The following is a 26,460-nucleotide window of genomic DNA, read 5'->3' as shown; positions in this document are numbered from 1 at the left end:
GACTTTGGGAAATGCTTTTGTGTTTGTATTTAATCATAAACAATACTTTTTCAAAAATTCATTGTAAAATCTGAATTAGCACTAAAAAAATTTAGATCTTACGTTTAACTCTAATAAATCTACCCTTAAGCATGCTACGTACAAATTAACAGCCAATAGCAGACTCCCAATTTCTAAGGCCAAAATCAAAACAAAGCAAGAATTATTTGAAGAAGGGATTTAGTTGTTTCTATATTTGGATGAAGCTATATAATGCCTTTCTATCATGCAAGCCACAAAAATTATTATCAATAGACTCAAAAACCAAAACAATTAACTAAAGTATCACAAACAGTAAATAACCTCATGTTTACAAAGGACAACAACACTTTCTGATAATCTTTCACAAAGACCTCTCTTTTAATGCCACATAACTTTTCAAGCCCCCATTGACTTGTTAGTAGTAAAAGAGAATTTTGCTATTCTTGCTGAACAGAAGAAATAATGCCTTTCAGAATAATGTGTCATAAAACTAAGGTAATAAAATTATTAGAAATATTTGTAATAAAGTAAAGCAATATAAACTGTGAATGGTTGGCTTACTTTCCCAAAAGAAATCATAATATCACATGTGGACTTACATAAAATTTAAAATGTTTCCCTTGGTGAACTGAAATTGTGTGTATGTATATATATATATTTTTTATATATAAATATAAAATATTTTCCTCTTAGGGATATAATTATAAACCAAATCTGAGAGCATTTTATATGGTGTTTTATCTGCCATACCACAATCTTTATCAGTGAGCCAAAAATAAATAACCTAAACCTTTTGTAGTAGCTGTCACTGGAAAACTAAACAAAGTCACCATTCATCTTGCTCATAGTCATTTTAGCCTTTAGCAGATGTGTTCTTTGAACAAATTTATTGGCCTTATGAATAAAGATTAGCACTCCTCTGTTCAACTCTGTTGGGAAGAACATTATTCTACTGTAAATGAACAAAAAATTCAACTAAATGAATGCTTTAAAAGGAAAAGAAACAGTTTGAACTCTGTTTTCTGAATACAATGTAGGATTGGTTTCCCCAGGTGTGTATAATGAGTATATTAGTTTTATCAGTACATCCATCTGTAATAATCTAGATAAAAGAAGGTTGAAATTCCTGTTATAAATATATTAGTTAAAATTATGAAATTTAATTATAATCATGATTACAAAAGTGTCTATATGTACCCTGATATTTTTTTTCATTTTTCAGTTATCATGGTTTGTAAACATGTATGCATGCTTACCCATGTATGACTCATGAAGAATTATAGACAACTCCTCCTCTCTTAAATCTCTGAATACAGCTACATGTTTAATATTATATATTGTAATCATATTCACATTGAAATGAAGGATGCTCCGTGCACATATGCAGTGTTCTATAAAGCAGAATAATACCTATTTCACTACATTTTTAATGAAGATTAAATGAGATACCTGCATGTGTACATTGTAAGATATAAAAATCTTAAGATATTTGATTATCTTCTTTTTTACCTATCTTTTTAAAGATATTTGATTACCTTCTTTTTGTCTTTCTCAATGCCACATACAGTCCTATGTAAGAACATGCCACCATTATCAAAAAGTTTTATCAAGTTTCACATGTACGTAGTTATATACTACTCATGTGGGGAAGACTTAGGTAAGTCAGTCCTTTACCACAAGAGGTTGGATTCCGCCCTGGTCTGATTCCGTCCTGCGCAGCTGTTCTGTGGAACAGTTGTTGTGTATCTCTGTCACCTTCTCGCCCACTGAAGTGTGTGCCACCACCCCGTGGATGATTCGATGGACATGAACATGAGCCCCCTGCGGCCCCAAAACTATCTTTTTGTTTGTGAACTAAAGACTGACAAAGATGACCACTTTAAGGTGGATAATGATGAAAATGAGCACCGGTTATCTTTAAGAACGGTCAGTTTGGGAGCTGGTGCAAAGGATGAATTGCACACTGTTGAAGCAGAGGCAATGAATGATGAAGGCAGTGCAATTAAAGTCACACTGGCAACTTTGAAAATATCTGTACAGCCAACGGTGTCCCTTGGGGGCTTTGAAATAACACCACCTGTGGTCTTACAGTTAAGTGTGGTTCCCGGCCTTGCATATTAGTGGACAGCACTTAGTAGCTGTAGAGGAAGATGTAGAGTCAGAAGATGAAGAAGAAGAGGATGTGAAACTTCTTAGTATATCTGGGAAGCGTTCTTCCCCTGAAAGTGGTAGCAAGGTTCTACAGAAAAAAGTAAAACTTGCTGCTGATGAAGATGATGATGATGATGATGATGATGAAGATGATGATGATGATTTTGATGATGAGTAAGCTGAAGAAAAGGCTCCAGTAAGGAAATCTATATGAGATACTCTAGCCAAAAATACACAAAAATCAAACCAGAATGGAAAAGAGTCAAAACCATCAACACCAAGATGAAAAGGTCAAGGATCTCTCAAAAAACAGGAAAAGATTCCCCAAGCGCCAAAAGGACCTAGTTCTGTAGAAGACATTAAAGCAAACATGCAAGCAAGTATAGAAAAAGGTGGTTCTCTTACCAACCAAGTTCATCAATTATGTGAAGAATTGCATCTAGATGACTGACTAAGAGGCTATTCAAGATCTCTGGCAGTGGAGGAAGTCTCTTTAAGAAAATAGTTAAAAAAAAAAAAAGAAAGAAAATAGTTTAAACAGTTTGTTAAAATTTTCTGTATTATTTCATTTCTGTAACAGTTGATATCTGGCTGTCCTTATTTTTATTTTTTTTATTTTTTTTATTTTTTATTTTTATTTTTGGCTGTCCTTTTTATAATGCAGAGTGAGAACTTTCCCTACCGTGTCTGATAAATGTTGTCCAGGTTCCATTGCCATAAATGTGCTGTCCAAAATGCCTGTTTAATTTTTAAAGATGGAACTCCACCCTTTGCTTGGTTTTAAGTATGTATGGAATGTTATGATAAGACATAGTAGTAGTAATGGTGGTCAGATCAGACAAATGGAAGTGTTGGGGAGACAAAAATATACATGTGAAATAAACTCAGTATTTTAATAAAGTAGAAAAAAAAAACCAAGAGGTTGATTTCCAAGAGCTGTTTGTAGTTAGATTGAAATTGAAGGCATTAAATACTCTCTTATCTAAATTTGTTTTGGAAGTCCTTTAAAATTTTGTGCATTTTAAGCTTTATTTCTTCTACTCCTACAGATTACTTATAACTAAGGAAAGTAGCAGACTATTCATCTCTGTTGTTGAACTCCTTCATTTATAAAGATGTATAATAGTGTGGCAAAGAAGTAAACTCATGTGAGAATATGTGTAACATAAATTATATATTCCTAAAAACAACTACATGCATTAATATAGTGTGATCACACAAGTATGTCATGTGTATTTATCCATAAAATACATATAAGTGCACCACTTTCTTTAGTTTTTGTATTTAGAAACGCCAATTAGGAAATTCTAATTTATTATGTTGTAGTGCATATATTCTGTGGATAGGACTTCAGACCAAGGTTTTGAGTTTAAGGGCTAGAGACAAGTGAAGGAAAATACTGTCTAGCTTCCTGTGGTTGTATGGATTAAAGAAAGAAGCAAACAGAAAAACGTTTGATGTTCCAATTCTGGCTTCATTTTTTTTTAATGGTTAGTGGATTTTGATTACTCTCTCAAGAATTGTATCGTTAAAAAGGAATTAAAGCAGATTCTAATCTAATGTTTATCTTCACTACGGTGAAAGACATAGCCTAGACAGAAAAATGTCTTAAATGGCTTACCTGTGTGGGACCCAGGAGCTGGACAAGACTGCTATCTGGTAGTTGCTTCCCTACTGCGAGACATCTGAGTTGAAGTTCCATGCCAGAACACACTTGCAGTTTTTTCTGGTCTTTATACCAACAGTTGCACTCCAGATGTTAATAGATAATAAGAGAAATGCCTTTATTCTGTGTTCAAGTACTTTAGAAAGCATTAAAGTGAGATAAAGTTAATTGTCTCTCTAGAAGATATATGACTTGGCCAGAAAAAGAATATAACTTTTTTCAATTTGGAGCCATGTGGTCCAATTAAACATTACTTAGTAGGTAGCTGGAGGGATTGGGATTTTTGCATTTAATTTCTGACACCTCAAGAAAGGGCACAAAGTTGCTTTTTAGTGGAGAAGATTCCTTAAAGTTTGTAAACAATTGAATGTCTTTTTCAAGGTCTTTATGCATCACTTCAATTATCTATAATTTTTTTATCTGTCACTTATTATATCTGAGGGTAATTTGAATTAGTCTACATTTGTCAACATTAAATTTCATTTGCCACATGTCAGCCTATTTAAGAAGCAAATTCAAAATGTATTAGAATGCATTAGATGTAAGTTTGAACATCACTATTTAACTCTTCCCTCCTAATCTATAAATCGAGAAATTCCAACATGTTAAGAAGAGGCTAAATGTCTAATTTCATAATTAAAATAAAATGAAAAACTGAAAGAAAGAGAATACAATCTGGAAAAATACCTTCGAGTGAAGAAAATTTTGGCTTTTTTATAGTCAACATGAGTTTTTACAATTTCGAGTTAGCAGCATTGTTTCCAAAATGTTAAGTCTGAAAAGGAATTACAAGGAGTTCATACTTACCAATTCCTTTGAAGAACCTGGTAAAGTCAAAATGGACACATTTTAAGAAGTAAGCCTACAAACAAATGGAATAGATTGTCAGTAATACCATAAATTATTAAGTTTTACCTAAAGCTTATTCAATTACAACTAAGAAAGTGAAAAATCAATAATTTGCCATTAAAGGAAATAGATAAACATAACATTAGCAAATAGGTAACAAAACAGTTTCAATATATAAATTAGGATGCTTTGATTATATGTGACTAAAGCCTTGAAAGAATTAACTGATATTTATGAAGCACTTTAGATATATTATCTAGATAGGTACATTTCAAAGGGAGTGCAGAATTTTCAAGTAATTGTAAAATGTGCTAGTAACTTATGTTATATGAGCATCTCACTTGCAGTTTAAAGCTATTTTAAAAGTTAAAATACTAATATAAACATATGTTATTGTATTTCTATGGGAGGAGCTTGTATTGATAGTGTTCTTGGAACAAGTCCAAGTTACCGCATTTAAAAATTATGAGAATTGAGGATCCATAAAAATATGCCATCATTTTGGAGGAATTGCCAAATAATCAGACCATAGAATAAAGTGTACACTTTCAATAAATATTTTCTGGGCTTTAGTTATATTTCAAAAATTATTAAATTTTGATGGGAGGTAACTAGAACTGCATTATGAGAATATGTGTCTTCCTCAAAAAATTGAAAGCTGGGACAGATACTTGTATATGTGTGTTCATAGCAGCATTATTCACAATACCAGAAGGTGCAAGTAACTGAACTGTCCATCAATAGGTGAATGGATAAATAAAATGTGATATATATACACACAGTATGAAGGATATACAGTGGAATATTATTCAGTCTTAAAAAGAAAGAGAATTCTGACATCTGCTACAACATAAATGAACCTTGAAGAAATTATGACAAATGAAAAAGCCAGTTACAAAGAGTAAATGCCATATGGTTCCACTTACAAGAGGTACCCAGAGTATTCTAAATCACAGAGATAGAAGGTAGAAGGGTGGGTACCAGGGACTAGAGGGAAAGAAAATGGCAGATTATTATTGAATTGGTCCAGAGTTTCAGTTTTGCAAGAGGAGAAAATTCTGGAGGTGGATGGTGGTGATGGTTGCACTACAATGTGAATGTCCTTAATGCCACAGAATTATAATCTTAAAAATGATAAAAATGGTAAATTTTATGTTGTGTATATTTTATCACCATTATAAAATATGACCTAAATCTATCTATATCTATCTTTACCCTTATCTACATAGTTTTACCACTTAATGTTATGTTGTCTTCATTTTTGAATATTGTACTATTATATAAGACATGAATTTCATATTATATAATTGTAGTTTAATTTCTAAAAGCATAAAGGAGAACAATATATATAAATTACAATTACTAAAAGTTGATTTAATTTAATTGGTTGTGAATGTAAAGAGAAACCATAATACAATTGTTAGAGAAAGATATGATAACAGGATGGCTTCAATTACTTTTTACCGTCACTATTGTCTAAATACTTATTAATCAATAGAATTTAAATAAGTTGGTGAATTGGCAGAAAATACTATAACAGGATGTACATTTTCAAATTTGTTACTATATTTTCTGAAATTCTGAGACATTTTGCATCCTAGTCTTAAGAGATGAAAATTTTTAAAAAGATTTTTTTTTTCTTTTCAAGTTTTTATTTTAATTCTACTTAGTTAACATATATGGTAAAATTGGTTTCAAGTGTAGAATTTAATGATTCATCACTTACATATATTACCCAGTGCTCATCACAATAAGTGCCCTCCTTCATCCCCATCCTCAGTCTAGCCCATCCCCCATCCACCTCCCTCCATCTACCCTCAATTTGTTCTCTTTAGTTAAGAGTCTCTTATGGTTTGCTCTCCCCCCCCCTTTTTTTCCTTCCCCTACGTTCATCAGTCTTATTTCTTAAATTCCACTTGTGAGTGAGATCACATGGTATTTGTCTTTCTGTGACTGACTTATTTCACTTAGCATAATGCCCTCTAGTTCTATCCATGTCATTGCAAATGGCAAGATTCCATTCTTTTTGATGGGTGAGTAATACTCTATCGTGTATATGTGTCACATCTGCTTTATTCATTCATCAGTCAATGGATATTTGGGCTCTTTTCATAACTTAGCTATTGTTGATAGCTATAAACATTGGGGGGGGGGATGTGCCCCTTTGAACCTGTATTTTTGTATCCTTTGGGTAAAGACCTAGCAGTGCAATTGCTGGATCATAGGGTGGTTCTATTAGTAACTTTTTGAGTAATCTCTATAATGCTTTCCAGAGTAGCTGCACCAGTTTGCATTCCCACCAACAGTGTAAGAGGGGTCCCCTTTCTCCACATCCTCGCTAACATCTGTTGTTTCTTGCATTGTTAATTGTAGCCATTCTGACAGGTGTGAGGTAATATCTCATCATGGTTTTGGTTTATATTTCCCTGATGATGAGTATAGAACCACAAAACACCCCCAATAGTCAAAGTAATCCTGAAAAAGAAATACAAAGAAAAACAAAACTAGAAGCATCATAATTCCGGACTTCAAGTGTGAAGCTATAGTCATCGACACAGTATGGTACTGGAATAAAAACAGACACATAGATCAATGGAACAGAATAGAAAACTCAGAAATGGGCCCAAAAGTATAGTCAACTAATCTTTGACAAAGCAGGATAGAGTATCTAATAGAAAAAAATCTCTTCAAGATCATGTTGGGAAAACTGGACAGCCACATGCAAAAGAATGAAACTGGGCCACTTTCTTACATCATACACAAAAATAAAATCCAAATGGATGAAGGGCCTACATATGAGATGGGAAACTCAACAAAATCCTTGAGGAGAACACAGGCAGTAACCTCTTTGACCTCCACCATAGCAACTTCTCACTATACACATCTCCAGAGGCAAGGGAAACAAAAACAAAAATAAACTTTTGGGACAGAAGCAAGACAAAAAGCTTCTGCACAGTGAAGGAAACAATCAATAAAACTAAAAGCCAGCCTACAGAATGAGAGAAGATATTTGCAAGAGACATAACTGATAAAGGGTTATCCAAAATCTATAAGAAACTTCTCAAATTCAACACCCGAAAAACAAATCATCTAGTTAAGAAATGAGCAGAAGACATGAATAGACATTTCTCCAAAGACTACATCCAGATGGCTAACAGACACATGAAAAAATGCTCAAAATATAATATTCTTCAAAGGTCATTAATATTATAATCTTAAAACATTAAGCTTAAGTAACTATATCTTTATGTGCTCCTAATACATGTGTTAAGAAATAATATTCCTAATACTGTGCATTCCTAACCTGAAAACTTCATAAGCATCATATTTATGGTGACACTGTGAAGGGGAAAAATTGATCTAAGAATGTTGGTGAAGATCACAAAAATTAGCACCATTTTTATGTGGTCAATTTATTGAACTCATGTTTTCAATATATGGTATTAAGAACAATGTTTCTTTGGAAAAAGAAAATAATTTAGATGCTTCCCTCATGTTTTATATACACCTAGGTAGATTAAATAATTATATGTAAAAAAGGTCATTTTAAAAGAACTGGCAGAGTACATATGCAAATATTATCATACAGTTGGCAGTAAGAATAAAGGAGAGAAAAATTGTAGTAAACATTGCTATTAAATACTGGTTCATTTTGGTCCCAAATAGAATTTGTACTCACAAATTATAAATATTCTTCTGTATTTTATATAGCAGATATACTATGAATATTTTCATTCACTGTAGTAAAACTCATTTGTGCTCTAGAAAATATCTAGCAAATAAATATTTTTCACTAAAGCACCTTTCTCCCAAAGCATATTACTTAGCTCAAAAATAAATTTTTAACTGTACTTTGCCTTATTCTATCTCTTTCACTATTTGCCATCTTTTCTTTTCATTTTGTAATTTATTAATTTCACTATCATTCCTTTCACTTAAAATGTCCCTATCTTCCCTCTTTGTTTTATTATCTTTTATGATAGGATTATGTTATTATGTTATTGATAATCATTGAGTTATGAAACAAGAAAAGCTGGTTAACTTGGAGGGAGTGCTATATACAAATTATTTTTTCATACATTCTCTTTCTAATGAGATTTATTTTACTATAGAATTCATTCATAGCATAGTCTCATTTCATCCAAATATATATATTTATTTATATATTTATGTCCTAGCATTCAGTATGGTGTTTAACAATTCTCTTTCTTTCTTTATTTTTTGATAGTTATTTTCTCCTTGCCAATTCCTATTTTGTGTATTGTGTTTTTCTTTGTCCCTCTGACAACGTTTTCTCCTTTGATGTTAGGAGATGCTTTGATTATTTTGCTGATTTTTTTTTCAGAAGATACATTTATTCATTACTAGTTTCAATGATTATTTTTTCTTTCTCCTCATTATTTATGTTAAGCATGTACTGAAATAAAAAACAGCTCTCAAAAATAAAACAAAACAGATAAATATATATTTCATAAGTTCAGAAATTTCACATCTGAAATTTCTATTTGAGGTTTAAGATTATATACTTTTTGTTTTAACCTCCCTGATTTCATACCAATATCTCTTTTTATATATAGAAAACCTCAGTGCTGAAAAAAAAAGAGAAAACCTCAGTGCTGTTAAAAGCAATATAATAATGCATTTGTTTTATATTATTTGTATGATAATTTCAAAGTAACAATAAATATGAATACATTTTAAAGTTAAAATATCTTTGTTGCTCTTTTTTGTACTTAGAATCTCTGGAGGAATCGAAAAAAATTCTAATGCTATATTGTAGTCACAAGTAAATTATTTTCTCCGTTTTATGCACCAACTTAATATATGGTTAGATTAATTTCTTTCAGCTTATTTTTGAACTATAGAACATTGATTGCTTGATTTTGAAGCAAAGAAAAGCACAAAACCTTATGTTATAGAAGTAAAATTGCAATAAATGAAGTATATTTGCTAGATCTACTCTATTAAAATCTACCTAGTTAAAAAGTACTTCCGAATGTAACAGCCACCCTGAATGGGAGGGAATGCTACTCCCATTTGTTTCATGGATATTCATTAAGCCAAAAATATAAACATATATAGAAGATGGAGAAGGAACAAAAAAGCAAATTGGTCATCCAGTACATTAGGTGATTAATATATCCACATTATATGAAATATGTCCCAAATAAGCCGCAGTCCAGTATTTCTGTTTTAGGGGATATTTGTTGGATGATAATTCAAATTGCAAAATGATATTCAATCATGAATACTACAGATATGTACCTGTAACACAGTGTGCCTTCAAGGCAAAGACTTTTCATTTTGGAGCTTAAACGGTGCCATAATGTCACAGACTTCCAGGAGTAAAGAAATCAATCAATATGTTGGTTAGACAGCAGAGGCACCCTGGGATTTATCTGACAAGTGAGGAGATCCCAGCCATTTTTCCTGCTATTCCTTTACAGCTCTATTCAAACTTTTCAATACAAAATCTGGCAAATGCAGCAAAAGGAGAAAGAGAAAGAGTAAGAAAAAATAGAAGTCAAATGTTAAAAAAATAAAAGTAACAATGAATGTGAACTCTCTGACCTTAAATAAAAAGGAAAAAAATGTACAAAGTATGGTGCTGAACAAAGCTTCGCTGGAATAAAGAAAAAGTTTTGGTTCACTGCCTGTGCAGGTTGCTTAAACTACCAAATTTAACTGTGGATATTTTTTTCAGTAACTTCTTTTATTTCACTCCAATTTTAGGTACATTATCAACTTCATCAACATCTTACAGAATTTTAAAGTCAATTAGATATATCCAGGAATATTCTCATCATTGAAACCACATACTGCACTTAAAACAAACATTTTGAGAATAAAGTAAATCACAAGTTCTAATGAATTCACAATGAATTAGAACGTTCAAGATATGTCGCAAAGAAATAAAGAAAAACATACCCTCTCATATCAAATAATCTTTATTTAGCCATCTCTACTTACTGTAGTTTTTATTTTTGATACAATGTTAATACATCTTTAAATTTGGTGAAATGTGTAAAATGTTTAGTTTTGAAAGACCCACCATCAGCACTATATTTAGTATATATTCCTGTCATGGTCATTGTTTCTTTGGTTAAGAAGACATGGCTTTCGTTTGTGATAAAGCATAAGGAAGGAAGGGTCCTGATTTTTAAATTTTTTGTTGAAATGTTACATATAAGAAAAGGGACAAATCTTAACTGTACGTTTTTAACTTAAATTATACTTAATTGTATACTCTGGCACCAATACTCAAATGATGAGATATGTTCAGCTTCCCAGAAGACAACGCCAGGTCTTTTATAGTCTACAGACCCTCCATCACCCCACCACCGACAAACGTTGTTGCGATTTGTTTCACAAGTTACTTTTGCTTGCGTTTTAGCTTCATATCAATGAAAACTTGCTGAATATTATGTCTGCGAAACTAATTCATACTGTTATGTCAAGGAATATTTCTTAAGTATTATAAGAGCCATACAAGCTTGCTAGTCGCCTTTATATAAAGGGATTCATTGACATACATCCTACTGCACAGGTGGAGAAGTGTTGACAAATGAGTACATTCATGAAACAACTACCAAAATCAAGATAAATATGTTGATTACACCCAAAGGTTCGATTGATTACGACTTGCAACTGATGCTCCTGAATTATGAGATTTCTGGATTATGGTAATTTCTATGTGGGTTTAGGGAACACTTGCTCTCTCAGACCCTATGAAAGCTTGGGATCCTCCTGGATGATGCTCTGCCCATCTTAAGTGGTTTCCTCCTATAGGTTGTACTGATCAGTACTCAACTGAGGACCCTAAAGGAGACATACGGATCTACAGAATGCTCTGTTTCCTCTGCCTTCTCACCTTGGCTCTGGAATTCCTGGCTTCATCTCCTAAAATCAAGGAAACTGCCAGCACCAGCCTGAGTTCCAACCCCCCTGCAGCATGCACAGCCCGGGAACTTTCTCCAGACAGAATCACAGCATCCTGGGGCTTGACTCATTTGTTTCTCATCTCTTGGAGATCATTTTTCTCCCTTAACTGATACTTACTCCTTAGGTACTGATTCTTGATAACTTCTTTCAATTCCAAGTTCCTTTCACAGGATCATATGATAACTCATGCCAACATGAAAACCAAAGGGTGAATTCCACAGTCAGGTGGGAATATTGGCTAATAAATGTCCCCTTATACTGCTCCATCTGTCAAGCAGAGGTGACTATTTAAAACCCCAGGAAAAACCTTCTTCATACCTTTACTCCAGTTCACACTCACCCTACACAGAGGGAAACTGCTTTGCATCCTTTAATGCTCTCAAAGTAGAAGTACATTTGCATTTCTGTTAGCTCTTTGTGCTATGATTCTCTTCTAAAATTCATTGCTACTTGATAGAAGAAAATAATATAGAAATGTTTAGTAAAACTCAGGCTAAAACTGCTTAAGAAGTGAGGTGTAAAATCCACCATATTTAGTGATTTCCCTTTTTGTCTCTCCTCTTCCACAGCAACATTCTGGGCACTTACCAGGGGCGCTTACCACAGAACAGGAGGGACAAGGAGTGAATGGAGTTCCCAGACTCTCAGAACAGCTTCATTAAGCCATGTTTTTAAAACGTGGCCTTTGAAGTAACATAGTTACTAGCAACGTAGTTTGTTGGTGCCCAGTTATGACTGAGCCCTAAGGATGATTAAAAGTTAATTAAAAAGCACACCAACTGGACTTGATACCAGAATGACAGCTTATTATTAACAAAGAAGAATGCAACGCTTGCATGAACTAAAATTCTTAAAAGGAGCAATTAATTCATTCATTTCTTTTGGCTAATTAATGGGAAAAACTCAAACCAAAAACTCTTTACTGATTTACTCCAAGAAATTCATAGCTAGGATACCTAGCTAGAAATGCTCCTAACTCTTATGATCTGCAAGAATTTGTGCATTTTCTTCTCCTAGACTGATCTCACTTTGCACTGGAAAGTCACTCAAGATGAAATGAGAGAAAGGAGTTAGTTTTTTTAAAAAGTTCATGTTTATTGTTTTAACAATTGCTACATAACACGTTATGCAAAAATTAGCAGCTTGAAACAATACACATTTTTAATCTCATAGTGTTTGTGGAGTCCAGGCATGGCTTAGCCGCATTATCCATATCTGAGTCTCTCCAAGGGCTACAGCCAAGGCGTCCTCCAGGGTTAGTCTCTACTGAAGGCTCTTCTAAAAGAACTTTCTGCCTCCAAGATGGCTTGCGTGGGTTTTGGCCAAATTCTGTTCATGAAAGGTAGTTAACGGAGGGCCATATTTCCTCACTGGATATGGGCTAGAGCCCACCCTTAGTTCTTTGTCATGGAAACCTTTCCAACCCAGCAGTTTAGTTCCTCAAAGCCAGCAAGGGAAAGAGTCTGCTAACAAGATGGAAGTCACGACCGTATGCAACATAATCAGGTAAGTGACCTTCTGTGAATTTTGCTTTTTTTCTGTTGATAAGAAAAAAAATTCACTCACTTCTGGAACAGTCAGCCCCAAAATGGCCAGAACAAGATAACTGACAAGCTTCCCTAATTTTTTGTTTCCCTGACCAACTTAGGACCAACCAGAGAAAGTCAAATATGTTCCCCTAAGCAATCGCATAGAATCCTCTAGGCTCCAGCTTTCCCAGGCTGATAGCTTTCAGAAGTCTTTTATCACTAACTACTATGTGAAGTGTTCCTACTCCCCCAAATGACTCTGAGTCTGTCAAAATGCAAAGGTTGGTGGCTTGCTATGGGAAGCTCAGAAAAAACAAAACAAAACTATTTTCCTTCTCATTTGGTTATTCTTCATTTATTCCCACATTAGTGGGGTGAGGACACAAGGGTGTTGATACAAGGATGCAGGGATTGTGGGAGGTGTCTCAGAAGTCTCAGTAGTGCAGAGCTTAAGCAGACATTGTGAATACATTTTGCCACAATTGTTTTTCTTTGCTTTCACTGATGCTAGTCAGTAGTGTTTCTGAATGATATGTTCTATGTTTAGGATTAAAAAAAAAAAAGATGCATTTTATTTTATTTAACACACCACTCAAGGACTGTGTAAGAGATTTCCCTGATGTGAGATGGATATGCTCTATGTTGTTATTTACTTCTGTAAGTATCCACTTATTTTTTTACTTTGAATCTCTTACCACATGGGTTATGAAACTTTTATAAGAAGTCTCCTAAAGGAAGAACTGTTTTTCCTCTTCATCCGGTGGTCAACCAGAGATCTACGCCAAAATTGGGAGTTTGGTTATTTGGACACCTCTACATTTTCCCATTTGAAATTGAACTCAACTCTAAATAAGGAAATATATCTGGGAAATGTAAACATATTTTCAAAGTAAATAATCATACAACAATTACTCATGAACTCTGTAGCTTCAAAGTTGAAAGTTGAGTAAGAGTTTCAATCATTTATTTATCTGGTCCTTTATAGTTCTTTTCTACATCAGTTAACACCATTTTCCACTGAGATGCTTGTTCCCCACCTCTCTTCATCTTCATACCAATGAGTTGACACTTATGTAACCAACCACCAAATTGTGGCTCCTTATACATAAGTCATCCTGCTTTCTGGTTATACCTGATTTAACCAAATGCTCTGCCAATGGAGAGATGACTGTCATTGGCCTAACGTCACTCTCCAGGGAGTTTCCACAAAAGGTAGAAAGAAAGAGAATAGAAAAGAAAGTAAACAGACAAAATCTAAGTCCCACAAAGAGATGGTCTTAAGAAAAATGTGTGGCACAGAGCAAAGACTGAGAAAGGCAATCAGGTTTGTCACAGGAATAGTCTGAGGATGGCACATTTTTATAGTAAGAAGCAACGAGGGCTTTGGAAGTAAAACGATCACACTGACATTTGATTCATCAGGGCAATTTTAAACGACTGTTGTGCCCATCTAAACATGTAGTTTCATGAGACCTGGACAGGTGGCAGCCCAGTTGAGTTGCATTTCTTATTTCAACCCCCAAGCGTCATTGCAACAAACCCTCATCCTTCAGAATCCTCTGAGCATATTTCTTTTCCTTGAAATCTCTAGTGGCCTTGCAAATAGCCAATGTGAAACAAAGAGGAGCCAGTGAAGAAAAAAATGATGGCACAAACACTTACTACCAGGGTTCATGGGTGGCTCAGTGGGTTAAGTATTGGACTTTTGGTTTGGGCTCAAGTCATGATCTCATTGTTGTGAGACTAAGCCCCATGTCTGGGTCTGTGCTCAGTGTGGGGTCTGCTTCAGATTCTCTCTCCCTCTCCCTCCTGCTCAATCTCTCTTTCAAATCAATAAATAAAATCTTTAAAAAAAAAAAAAAAAAGGACTCACCCACTCCCCAACCCTTAGCAACATTTTAGATTGAATAATGCATATTGGGCAACATTGATGCTTTTGTGTATGCTAGATCACTGCTGATATATTTTAGCTATTCTGATGACTAGGCCTTCCTTTGTCATTAAGAATGGTGAAACTATTGGTGGAATCTATGTATTTATATATTATGGAGTATCCCTCACCCCAACATATCCTGATGAGGATTTATGAGAAAGAATAATATTAGGAAGCCAATATTTCAAAAAAGCCTTTTAAAAATATGTCTACCCTTAATAATATACATAAAGTCTCCCACTATATCATTTTTAATTAACTAAATGAATCTCATTCCATAGAAGAAACAAAATTTAACTTTATTATTGACTGTGTAAGTGGATAACTTACTGCACTAGTGTACTTCTCTATAATAAAATTCATTCTATAATCTATATATATATATACATATATATATATATATATAGTATTCATTCCTTTGGAAAGGCAGATTTATTGGTTATACATATGCTAAATTTTGAGTTTTTGAGATGTATCACTAGGTTAACAATGGTTCATTATATCAAAATATTGAGGCCAATTTGTATTCCCATTCAGTTGCTTTTTGGTTATTGTTGGAGGTTAGCAGTTTTTCCATTTTTACTTTTTACTTTTTCATCGGCAAAATACTTAGTGACTTTTGCATTTACTTCACTTTTTAATGATGTTGAATTTTTTTTTGTCTTGTAATTTGAACATGCATTATTTCTCCGTGAATGATCATGTCTTCTGATCATTTTCCTGTGGAGATTTTTATCTTTTATGATTACCATTTAAAAGATTAAAAAAATTCAAGGGATGAAGCTTATGCCTTCCTTTAATCTTCCTTTTATAATTTCCAATGATTTTTTTTCTTTCTAATATTTCAATTTGGATGTTATCTAGCAACAGAAATGTGTACATTTAAGCTGTTCATGCAGATCAATCATTATTTATTGCATGGAGCTACTGATGTTATTGCTTGTTTTGTCTTGCATTTGATGCCATGTTTGTAAAGTCCAACTGTTTGGAGAACATGCTACCAACCTTCCTATTCTACCATTGACCTATATTTTCATATGCCTAGATTATATGTCCATTCATAAGATATTCAATATACATTAGTGTTTAGTAACAGAAATCCCCTTATTTGCTTTATTTTTTGGGTCTCAAATTAACTGCCATTTATCCTCTATTTCAATGACTTTATGTCAATTATAAAGCAACTGACTGACCCCTGCTGGAATACATTTTCACACATATGACCAATTATAACTGCCAAGGGGACTGATTTCAAAGATTCATCAACATGGGGGATCCCTGGGTGGCGCAGCGGTTTGGCGCCTGCCTTTGGCCCAGGGCGTGATCCTGGAGACCCGGGATCGAATCCCACGTCGGGCTCCCGGCATGGAGCCTGCTTCTCCCTCTGCCTCTCTCTCTCTCTGTGTGTGACTATTATAAATAAATAAAAATTAAAAAAAAAAAAAGATTCATCAACATGGGAACTCTCGACCTCCCCTATACCGAGGAGAGCAGGTTTCTAAATTGGCAAGTCCAGCCTGAGACTATTACAGGGAAGCAACAAAGGATGGTATCCTAATGAACAATAACAAAACTAGAACAAACAAAACAAAACAAAACAGCTGGGCAGAACAAAAATACAACTAATTAACTATGTCTAGGCACTTTTCAATTCCTCCTGACACTACCATAGTTCGATCCTTTATGATTTTTCACTTGAATTGCTTTGGCAGTCTGCTAAATAATCCAACTGCCTTCCATTCTTTCCTCTCTGATTTATTTAACACCCTAGTGCCAGCATGACATTTCTAAAAACACAAATCTAATAATGTTGCTTATACGGTTAAAATTATTTAATGAACCACCAATTTTTTTGGAAAACATGTTAAATCTTTTACCAGAAATAGAAGGCAGGCTATGGACTCAATTCTATTTATCTTTAACTTCTCCTATATTACATCACAGAATCAAATTCTATAAAAATTCCTGGATTTATTAGAGCAGGCCCAGATTCCTCTCACCTGTTGGCTTATGAACATGCCTCTCCACAGAAATGCAAATTTTGAATGCAATTAATCTTTCACAACATCCTGAGTGGACCTTAATCAAAGCACTTATCACCATATATCTTGTTGACGGTTCATAGCCCACTTCAGAATTGAAGTTCTCTGAGGGCAGGGACTATATGTTTCATCTTTGTGATGAAGGCCAAGTGGGCATCATAGAGGAAGGACTCAGATGCTTATTTAGGGAATGCATGTAGGAATATGTGAACGAAGGTTTCTGTGTTAGGGAGAACCTCCTCTCCACGGTATCAAGTGGCTTAAAGCCACTTCTAAACCCACTCAGATCTCCCCTCCTTTCATTCCTCACCACTGGGAAGAAAACTTGGTCTGAGATGTGAAATCAAGAGAATATAATAAACCAGCTAGAGGAGTCTTTTCTCAAAACCTTCTCTGTCAATTCATATTCCAGATGCCTACTCAGAATATACTTTCTCTTCTGCTCTCCACCTTAAACAGTCATTGATCTACCTTGGAGGGATCTATCTGATGTTTTCCCAGGTGGGTAAAAACTCAATCATCTTGAGACTGAGAATTCTGCTCTTTAGGTTTACCAATTAAGCTGATTTTTTTCATCTATCCATCTGATTTATGTGGCAGTCTTTCAACTTGTTGTGAACTCGATATGGAAAGAAAAGGGTTATTTTATTGAACCTCTGAGCCCAGATGATTGTGCCAAAATTTTCTCTGATAGTAGTAAGAATTTTAAGAGATTCAAATGAAACTTTTAAAAGTTAATATTATCTAGGGAGGTATACTTTTGCTGGCTTGTTTTTAATCTGATGACAGATAGAAATCAATTAAGGGTTACTGGAAAATGATAACTGAAGAAAAGAAAGTGCACCCATTAGATGAAGTCTGAGAGTTACTTAAGTCCTCTTATTATCCACTTTTGTGAAGGAAAAAGCTGACACATTGAGAGGAAAGTGACAAGTTAGTATAATAAGCTAATAGCAAATTCACTTACTCTGCTTAATTCTTTGTTTGTAGAGAGGCTGTCTGAGCTACGTTTTCTGCTCTTTCTTTTCCATTTTTACCACAAATTTACCCTCTCATGTAATATGTAAATTGCTTTCTTAATGTGGATTATAAAAAATTGTGTTGCAATATTTCATCTCAAAATCTTCCATTTTGTGAAAACAGCACATAAACAATGAACTAGCACCCATGGAAATGAACATTACCTGTATCCTTATGTTAAATTTTTAAACAAAAGGGACAAAAAATTAAGAAAAAATATTTCATTTACTATCCCAGTATATATTTACAAATGTGAACAATGACAAAAAATGTCTGCAGGAGATTATAAATGATGAATATGAATTTGTTTGTATTTCTGTATTTCTATGGGCACAGACCTAGTGAAATATGTGAGGAAATAGCAAAACATCAAGAATAGATGTCCTTGTCACTTCTTGCTGTGTAACAACTTCAAAACTTGGTTTATATCAACAATCTTTTTTTTTTTTTTTTTTCCTCACAGATCTGCATTTGACTGGAGTTTGGGTGATTTTGTCTGAGTTTGGCTGGGCTTGCTCACTGTCTGTTGTGGTCATGAATGCTCTACCTGTATCCTTTTACTAGGGCTAGTAACTCTCTGGATGTTCAGGTCATATTTTTCTCATAGCAGGTAGTGGAAGTGTGATGGGGCAAGCAAAATAACACAAATATTTAAACTACTCTTTTGTTCATCTCCTATCCCTTAGGAGTACATTTGTCAGAGAAAATCACATGTCCAACCTCTACTTAAGTTGGAAGCATAACAAAGTGACGTGGCAGGGAAGTAAAGAGTCAGGAATGATAATGTAATCTACTTTACTGAGTATACCAGGAGTTCAGATAATTTTTAAAAAATCCTTCTTTATTTTCTTTTTAAAAGGAAGAAACATTAATTACTAACTTTCACAAATTTGGAAGATAACCAGTGGTTGAACTAGACTCCAATCCATATCTGTTTGGTCCCAAAATTCAGGCTTTCACTTCTTGTACATATTACCTAAGTAAATCACTATCCACATTTAAAAACACATATTCCTTCATCGAATTCCAGTACATTTAGAACTCTCTGACATTTTACTGTGACATCTCTATAGTATTCTTTTGAAAGATTTTCATATCTAGTTTGCATTTTTTTCTTATTTTTGTTCTGCTAATGAAAAAAATTGAGAGTATGATCTTGTCTGTATTTAGTACTTCTTAGTATTTTGCCTTTAACATCTCAATGTTGAAACACACCTGAGAAAATGATTAAGTCATCCTCTTGAAAAATGCTTGAAACTCCTCTATTATAAATCCAATAAGCATCAATTCAGCTTTTGTTTGAGTGGGTAAAAGTTTACACATGTTTATTCTGATATATGTCCTCACATGAAGTGGTAAAGTAATCACAGCCATTTCTTCACATTATGAACATCATGTATCATTAGCAATCCTTGTGAATAGGGTCAGATGCACTTCATTTCAAACCCCAGCTCCATGTTTTACTACATTGCTCAGGTGTCTTAAAATCTCTGTTCTATGAAATGTATAAAATACGACTGCTAATGCTTACTCCAAACCACTTTTGTGAAGATTATATGAGATCTCTTATGTAAAGTAGCTGTCACAGAATACACTTAATTGGTAATTTTAATATTAAATCAAAATTATCTTTCATGTTTAGGAACAGCATGAAAGCTGAAATTCAAAATTACCTTGCTCATATAATTATGTATTTATATGATTATTTTACTTGAATTTTACTGCTGAGCATTTAAAATGTACCCCATACATAATTCAATGGCAAAAAAAAAGGCAAAAAAGAAAAAAGAGAGAATAAACCATCCAGTGCAAAAATTATAGTCAACAGAAAAAAGTATTTTTAGAAAAATATGAGATATAATCAACATCTAATCATTAGACATTTATGTTAAACTCTCATACAATAATTTTAAAATGCTACATACAGGATGAATCAAAACTAAAACTTAGCAATTTTGAGTGTATTTCATCTGTTAAAGAAAACTAGTCATATATTTTCAATAAAGGGAAAAATAGTGCCCAGGAAAAATAATTATTAAAATACTAAAAGTACTTATCAAATAATTTCAAATAAGGGGTCTGAACTCAAAACAAAACAAAACAAGTCTGGTATTTTAAATTTGTGTTGTAAATTAGACAAATAATTAAAATTTTAATTTATCAATATTGTTTGAAATATTGAAATGTCATACATGTTTGCTGAGTAATTATAAAGAGTTATTTTCTCATATGCACTATAGGAAATTTAAAAAATAATTTTATAAGTTAAGTTTTAAATAATTATTATTTTAAATAATTTTTAATTATTTTAAATAATTTTTAATTATATAGTTAGATTTGGATAATTGCATTTTCCAATTAAATTGAGGAAAATTGACACTTAAGCTGTGCCATCATTTAAGCAAAATTATATTCATCCATTTATTCAATTCTTTCAGCCCTCTGCACATTTTCACATGATTATGTATATTGAGTGTATTTTGTTAAGTTTACTTTCCTTTATATTGTATTTATTATTACAAATGGAATTTTCCTCATTGACCTAATTTTTTTATATATGAGGAAGCTATTGATTTAGATTATTTTATAAGTAGACTACTCATTGAATTATTTTGTGTTTGTTATTATATTGATTTTTCATTATTTTTAAATATATACTTTTATATTATTTGTCTGCTTCACTTAATTGGTGAGAAATTTCAGGTCACCATTAAATTAAAAAAATAGGAAAAGCTTCATCTTTCTCCTGTTTATTAATTAGTATGCTAATCGCATAGTACCTTTACGGGTGCTGCCCATTTAGTCTACACTTTTCATTGTGCTAAGAAAGTCTTCCTCTTTTCACATTTTGGTGGACTGTCTCATCATGGTTTTCTGTGTTAGTAAACGCTTTTGTACTTTTCTCATTTTGACCAGTTAATATTGTGAAGTTTATTTAGTTAATTTCCCAGTTCTGAATAATTCCTACCTTGCCAAAATAAATTCTGTTTGTGTGTATTATTCATGTGATATTTTATTTGGTTCTATGTGTTAATGTTTTATTTATGACTTTGAATCAATATTTATAAGTAAAATAATCTCTATGTGACATCCTTGTCAGCATAGCGCTGTTTTGTAAATATATTGAGAAGCTATCTTTTTTTTGGGGGGGGGTATTGATGAAAAGTATAAACAGTATGAGAGCTATTTATTCCACTAAATTTACAAGAATTCACCCATAAAACCATCTGGATATGGACTGTTTATGGAGAGAAGCTGTTTGAAAGAATTCTATTTTTGTTTCACAGATCTTGATCTGCTTATATTTTGTAATTCTCTTAAATCATCTCCCTTTAACTCCATGTTTTTTTAAATTTCTGTGCATTTATTTCAAACCTAATACACTGCTATCCATTCTTGATTAAAAATTACTCAGTTTGCTTTTGCAATCAATAATTATTTGAAAATTTGAGACTAGTTGAGTGCCAGTCACTCTGCTGAGCACTGGGAATTGAATACTGACTAAGAAGGACAACATTTCTGCCTTCATGGAACTTACGTTCTAGACCATCAAGTCTCATGGAAACAAGCAAATACAGAGCAAGCCAAGCATGTTAGTGGAGAATATTTGTAGGACAGTCCATGGAGGACGGTAGTCAAGAAAGCTTCTCCAGTGATGTGATATTCACACTAATCAGTAAGAGTACATGGGGAAAACATCCAGAGGAAGGGACTGATAATGTACAAAATCCCAAGCTGGAAAACTGTTTAAAATTTTCAATAAGTAGAAAATAAATAAGTAAGAAAATAAGACCTGGATGACTTGAGTACCAGTGTGAACAGCCCATCTCACTAGGGGCCTCTGTTAGTTGACACCTTCTCCCCACTGTACAGTCTAGGTTTTCTGAACTCCAATTCTTACTGTAACACCTTTCACACAAGTCATAATCTTTTCCTACTCCAGCTCCAGGATACACGAGACACATTCATTCCTCACTTACTTGTAAATACACTGAGCCAAACCAGTGTTGAGTCACATTGGTGACAGTAGACTAACCATTACACTACTTTCCCCACTTCTCGTCTAATTCAACTTAAATTTCTTATGAGTAAACAAAGCACATTGTCAGGTAAAATATTTTGAGTGGCAAAAAACTAGATGTTGAATAATTCATTGCTGTGTGGATAATTCATGACTTTACCACGTCGTGCCAATGTCCACAGTGGATGTGCCCACACCAGAAAGTCAAATGGAAGGTCAAAACAAATGTTAAAAAGAAACTCATCTCTTTCTAGAATCTCTAATTTTCATATTAATTTCTACAACAACAGTTACATTGAATACATTAAGTGATAAGAATTACAAAAGAAGTCCATTTATTCATTGGGGGTTTTTAGTAAAATAAAAATCTTTGGATACCATGTTTTTTTGTTTTTTTGTTTTTTTTTTTCCCATGTTACAACTATGTTCTACGTATTATGGTAAGGTCTCTGTCGGTTTTTAAGTTTTTTGAAGTTCATCATTTTTTTCTGGACTCAATTTAACTATGTAACTATATTTAGTGTTCCATTCTTTCTTTTGTATTTGAAATATGTTGAAAGAATATTTCAATAGAGTGTAGTATTAAGGAGAAAGGAAGAGACGTCAGCTCACTTTGGAAGGATCAACTATTCTTCAATAGAAAATTGATTTTCAACCAAGTCAGAACACACTGAAGCATTATACTTCATATTGTTTTTGGAACTTGAGGCAAATTATATAAAGTGTGACTTTAAATGTTATCATGAGTGATAAGCAATGATTCATTAATAAAGTCAATAGAATTTTACTGTCAGAGTTGACTAAATTAATACAATAGATAGTCATTAGGTATGAACACATTTTTCCACTTCTAATGAAATAAAAAGAGCATTGGAATACAATGTAGCCATCACTGGGAGAATGCACTGTCTTTGTAAGCTTTAGATGTCAATTCTCAAATACAAAAAAAGAAAAAAAAAAAAAGACCAGGAACACAGAATGATTTTCCCGTTATGCATGCATATTGAATGCTATTCACACTTCCATTTACTCGATGGAGTTGTTGACTATTGCTTTTTTACTTGAATGGAAGGAGCATGACAATCTGAGAACAGTGTCCGGGGAGCAGATTACAGACTAGCAACAGATGGAGGCGGCCAGCTCCTGTCACTCTGGATATCTTCAGTGCCAGCAATTTTAACAAAAAATTATTTCTGACTAATTTCCTTTCTAGAGAGACTCTTTTATTAATTACTGTTTCTCTGTCTTGCAATGAAGTACAAATGTTTAAAGATGGCCTTGAGAAGTGTGCACAGCTAATTACACTTTGCTCCTGAGTGTTTTTTTTTCTCCCTACCTGCTCAAGGCAAGACGTCATTATAAAAAACACTCATGTGAAGAGCTCTGTTTTAGACTCAAAACCAGTGGTTTCGATTTTACCCATTGCATAGGAAAAATGTTTTTCCCTAATGAAGAAAAATTAAAAATAAATTGATACCTTTATATTTTGAGGAGTCTTTATATTTTGCTGAAGTTAAGAAAAGTGTTTAAAATCAGATAAATGGGTAGTTTTTACAGAATGATTGCATTTATGATATTTGCAAACCTGGTTTTCTCTTTATCCAGGTGATTCTATTAAGTTCATTGTACATTAAAAGGGTATTTTTACTGTTTTTACTTTCATGTGTTTTCTATGAATAAAGACTAGTCTGTGGAGCAAAGTATATTTGCACAATAAACATGTGGTTGAATAATGCATAACCCTCCAACATATTGTTTTCCTATAAAATGAAATTTAATATAGGCAATTCAATATTGTTTGGTCTTCATCACTCACTGAAAAGTTCTTTCACTTTTTTGCCAAATATTATTTCTCTTGAGTCTTTCTAGTTTTCAACATATGCTTGGACAGAGAATCCTTGAATTTGGTAGAGATAGGAAGAACATCCATGTATTGTCATTCAGAGAGCTGATGGAGATACTCCTCTGTGACTCAATGCCCTTCACTGGCAGCACAAATTATTTTACATACTGCAAATGCCACAAATAGAAGGCTTTGTTATGATGTATGTAAGTTGTCTATCAAAGTAATTTATTCAAGAGGTGGTTAGAGCAAGAGACCAGGCTTTGGCTATAGGGATGGTGGGAAGATAGGCTTCGAGAAAGTACTTGAGACCAATCCAATTGCCAACTGATGTCCGTGATGATTACTTTCTTTGCATGGGTTAGAGTAGATGGAAATGGCATTAAAGAAGATCAAGGGGAAATGTATACTGCAAAGGATGGTGTAAAGAAGATGAGAAGAGGGATCCCTGGGTGGCGCAGCGGTTTAGCGCCTGCCTTTGGCCCAGGGGACGATCCTGGAGACTCGGGATCGAATCCCACGTCGGGCTCCTGGTGCATGGAGCCTGCTTCTCCCTCTGTCTATGTCTCTGCCTCTCTCTCTCTCTCTCTCTGTGACTATCATAAATAAATAAAAATTTAAAAAAAAGAAAATGAGAAGACTTTGGAAGAGTGGACTAATCTGGGGACATAAGTTAAGTTTTCTCTCTCTTTTTTTTTTGAAGATTTTATTTACTTATTCATGAAAGACACACAGAGAGAGGCAGAGATAGGCAGAGGGAGAAGCAGGCTCCCTACAGGGAGCCCAAAGTGGGACCTGATCCTGGACCCCAGGATCACAACCTGAGGGGAAAGCAGACACTCAACCACTGAGCTACCCAGGCCATACTAAGTTTTTTTTATGCCAGAAAGACAACAAAATATCTCGGTCAAGGATTTGCAATGCAATTAGATATAATTTATTGATTTCTTTAGATTGGCTCCTCCTGCTGCTCTGAAAATATCAGGACTCACCTACTGTTGGCCAGAAGAGAAAAGCATTTGGATCTATGCATCCTCCAAGCATTTGCTCTTCTCTTCTGCAGAGGGGCTGATATTTTTGTGGTCAGTTTTCTGAAACGTCTTGTCTGTATATATGGGGTCATGCGTAGACCTCACACACATATATATATGTGTGTGTGTGTGTGTATATGCATATTTTTATATGCATAAAATATACATATTTACACACACCTACTTAGGCAACTAGATGGACACTTATTACATTACTACAAATGCATACTACATTGTGAAATATTCTTATTAAAAGTTAATAAGCATTTTAAAGTTCTTAACTGAAAGCTACTTGAAGCAGACATAATTATCACTTTTTTATTAATAAGTTTACTATCCATTATGATATTAATATTTGTCTTTGTATTATTGCATAATTGTATCATACATGTATTTGTGTTTTAGAGTCAGCATTTTGTCTATTTTATATTACAGAATAAGACTATGGAAGAAGTCTATATTATTCTTTACCTCCATTGCATATTGTGATAATTACACTCTTGATGTATTGAACTATACTGAAGGAAAAAAGTAGTTTTAATTAAAGTTTTGTTGTTGTGATTTTATTTATGCTGTGATCAGCGTCACCTAAAACCATTAAGAAAAGTCACCTATGAAACATGGCTGCAGGGCAGCTGACTGGTTCAGGTGGTTGAGCAGCAAACTCTTGTTTTTGGCTCAGGTCCTGATCTCAGGGTCCCGAGAGAGAGCCCCACGTGGGCTCCCCGCTCAGCATGGAGTCAGGTTTGAGAGATTATCTCTCTCCCTCTGTCCTTCCACCCAATTCGTGCTCACTCTCTATCAAAAATAAAAAAAAAATAAATAAACAAACAAATAAATAAAACCTTTAAGGAACTATAAAAAAAAATAACGGCCACAAAAATCCAAAACTACATCTTCTACCCTCTTGAAAACTGGCCGAAATGAACCGCACTAGCACATGTGTAGCAGAGCAAATCTCAATGGAAAGAAAGGATCTCAGTCTCACACAGGAAAATTTGGGAAGGGTTAGGAAAAAAGTAGATAAAAATCCAAAAATGAAAGTACTACAAAGAGGAAACTAGCAACTTTTCCTGAGAGCCGTGTACAATTTAGTGGGAACTAAGCAGTAATATTTGGTAAAAATTCCACCTTCTTAATTTAGGAGTTCGAGTCAAACAAAGAGTCCAGGAAGACAAGGAAAAAATATGCAGGACTCTAATGGTGGACTCTCTCCTGCAAGAAGACAAGTTACAGTTGAAGGTGCCACACACACTCTGTGAAGATTCTGAGTTCTGCTTCATGTCTGATTAGGGCTGAGACTGGGTTTCAAGCATTTAGTGTTATAGTGTCACCTTAGGTAAAAGCAGACACATCATGCAGCTACATCAAACCAAGAGCCCAGTAGCCATGAGATTACTCTTAGTCTAATT

The 26,460-nt window shown here is 33.8% G+C and overlaps 1 pseudogene; it reads left to right on the top strand.

The window, feature by feature from the left end:
- Nucleotides 1–1,786: 1,786 nt before the first annotated feature.
- On the top strand, nucleotides 1,787–2,669 carry LOC144323282 (nucleophosmin pseudogene; annotated as a pseudogene).
- Nucleotides 2,670–26,460: the final 23,791 nt, after the last annotated feature.

This window comes from Canis aureus, chromosome 1 (genome assembly GCF_053574225.1).
Source record: "Canis aureus isolate CA01 chromosome 1, VMU_Caureus_v.1.0, whole genome shotgun sequence".
Taxonomy (NCBI): domain Eukaryota; kingdom Metazoa; phylum Chordata; class Mammalia; order Carnivora; family Canidae; genus Canis; species Canis aureus.
The sequence above is the reverse complement of the archived record's forward strand: the minus strand, read 5'-3'. Positions and strand labels throughout refer to the sequence as shown.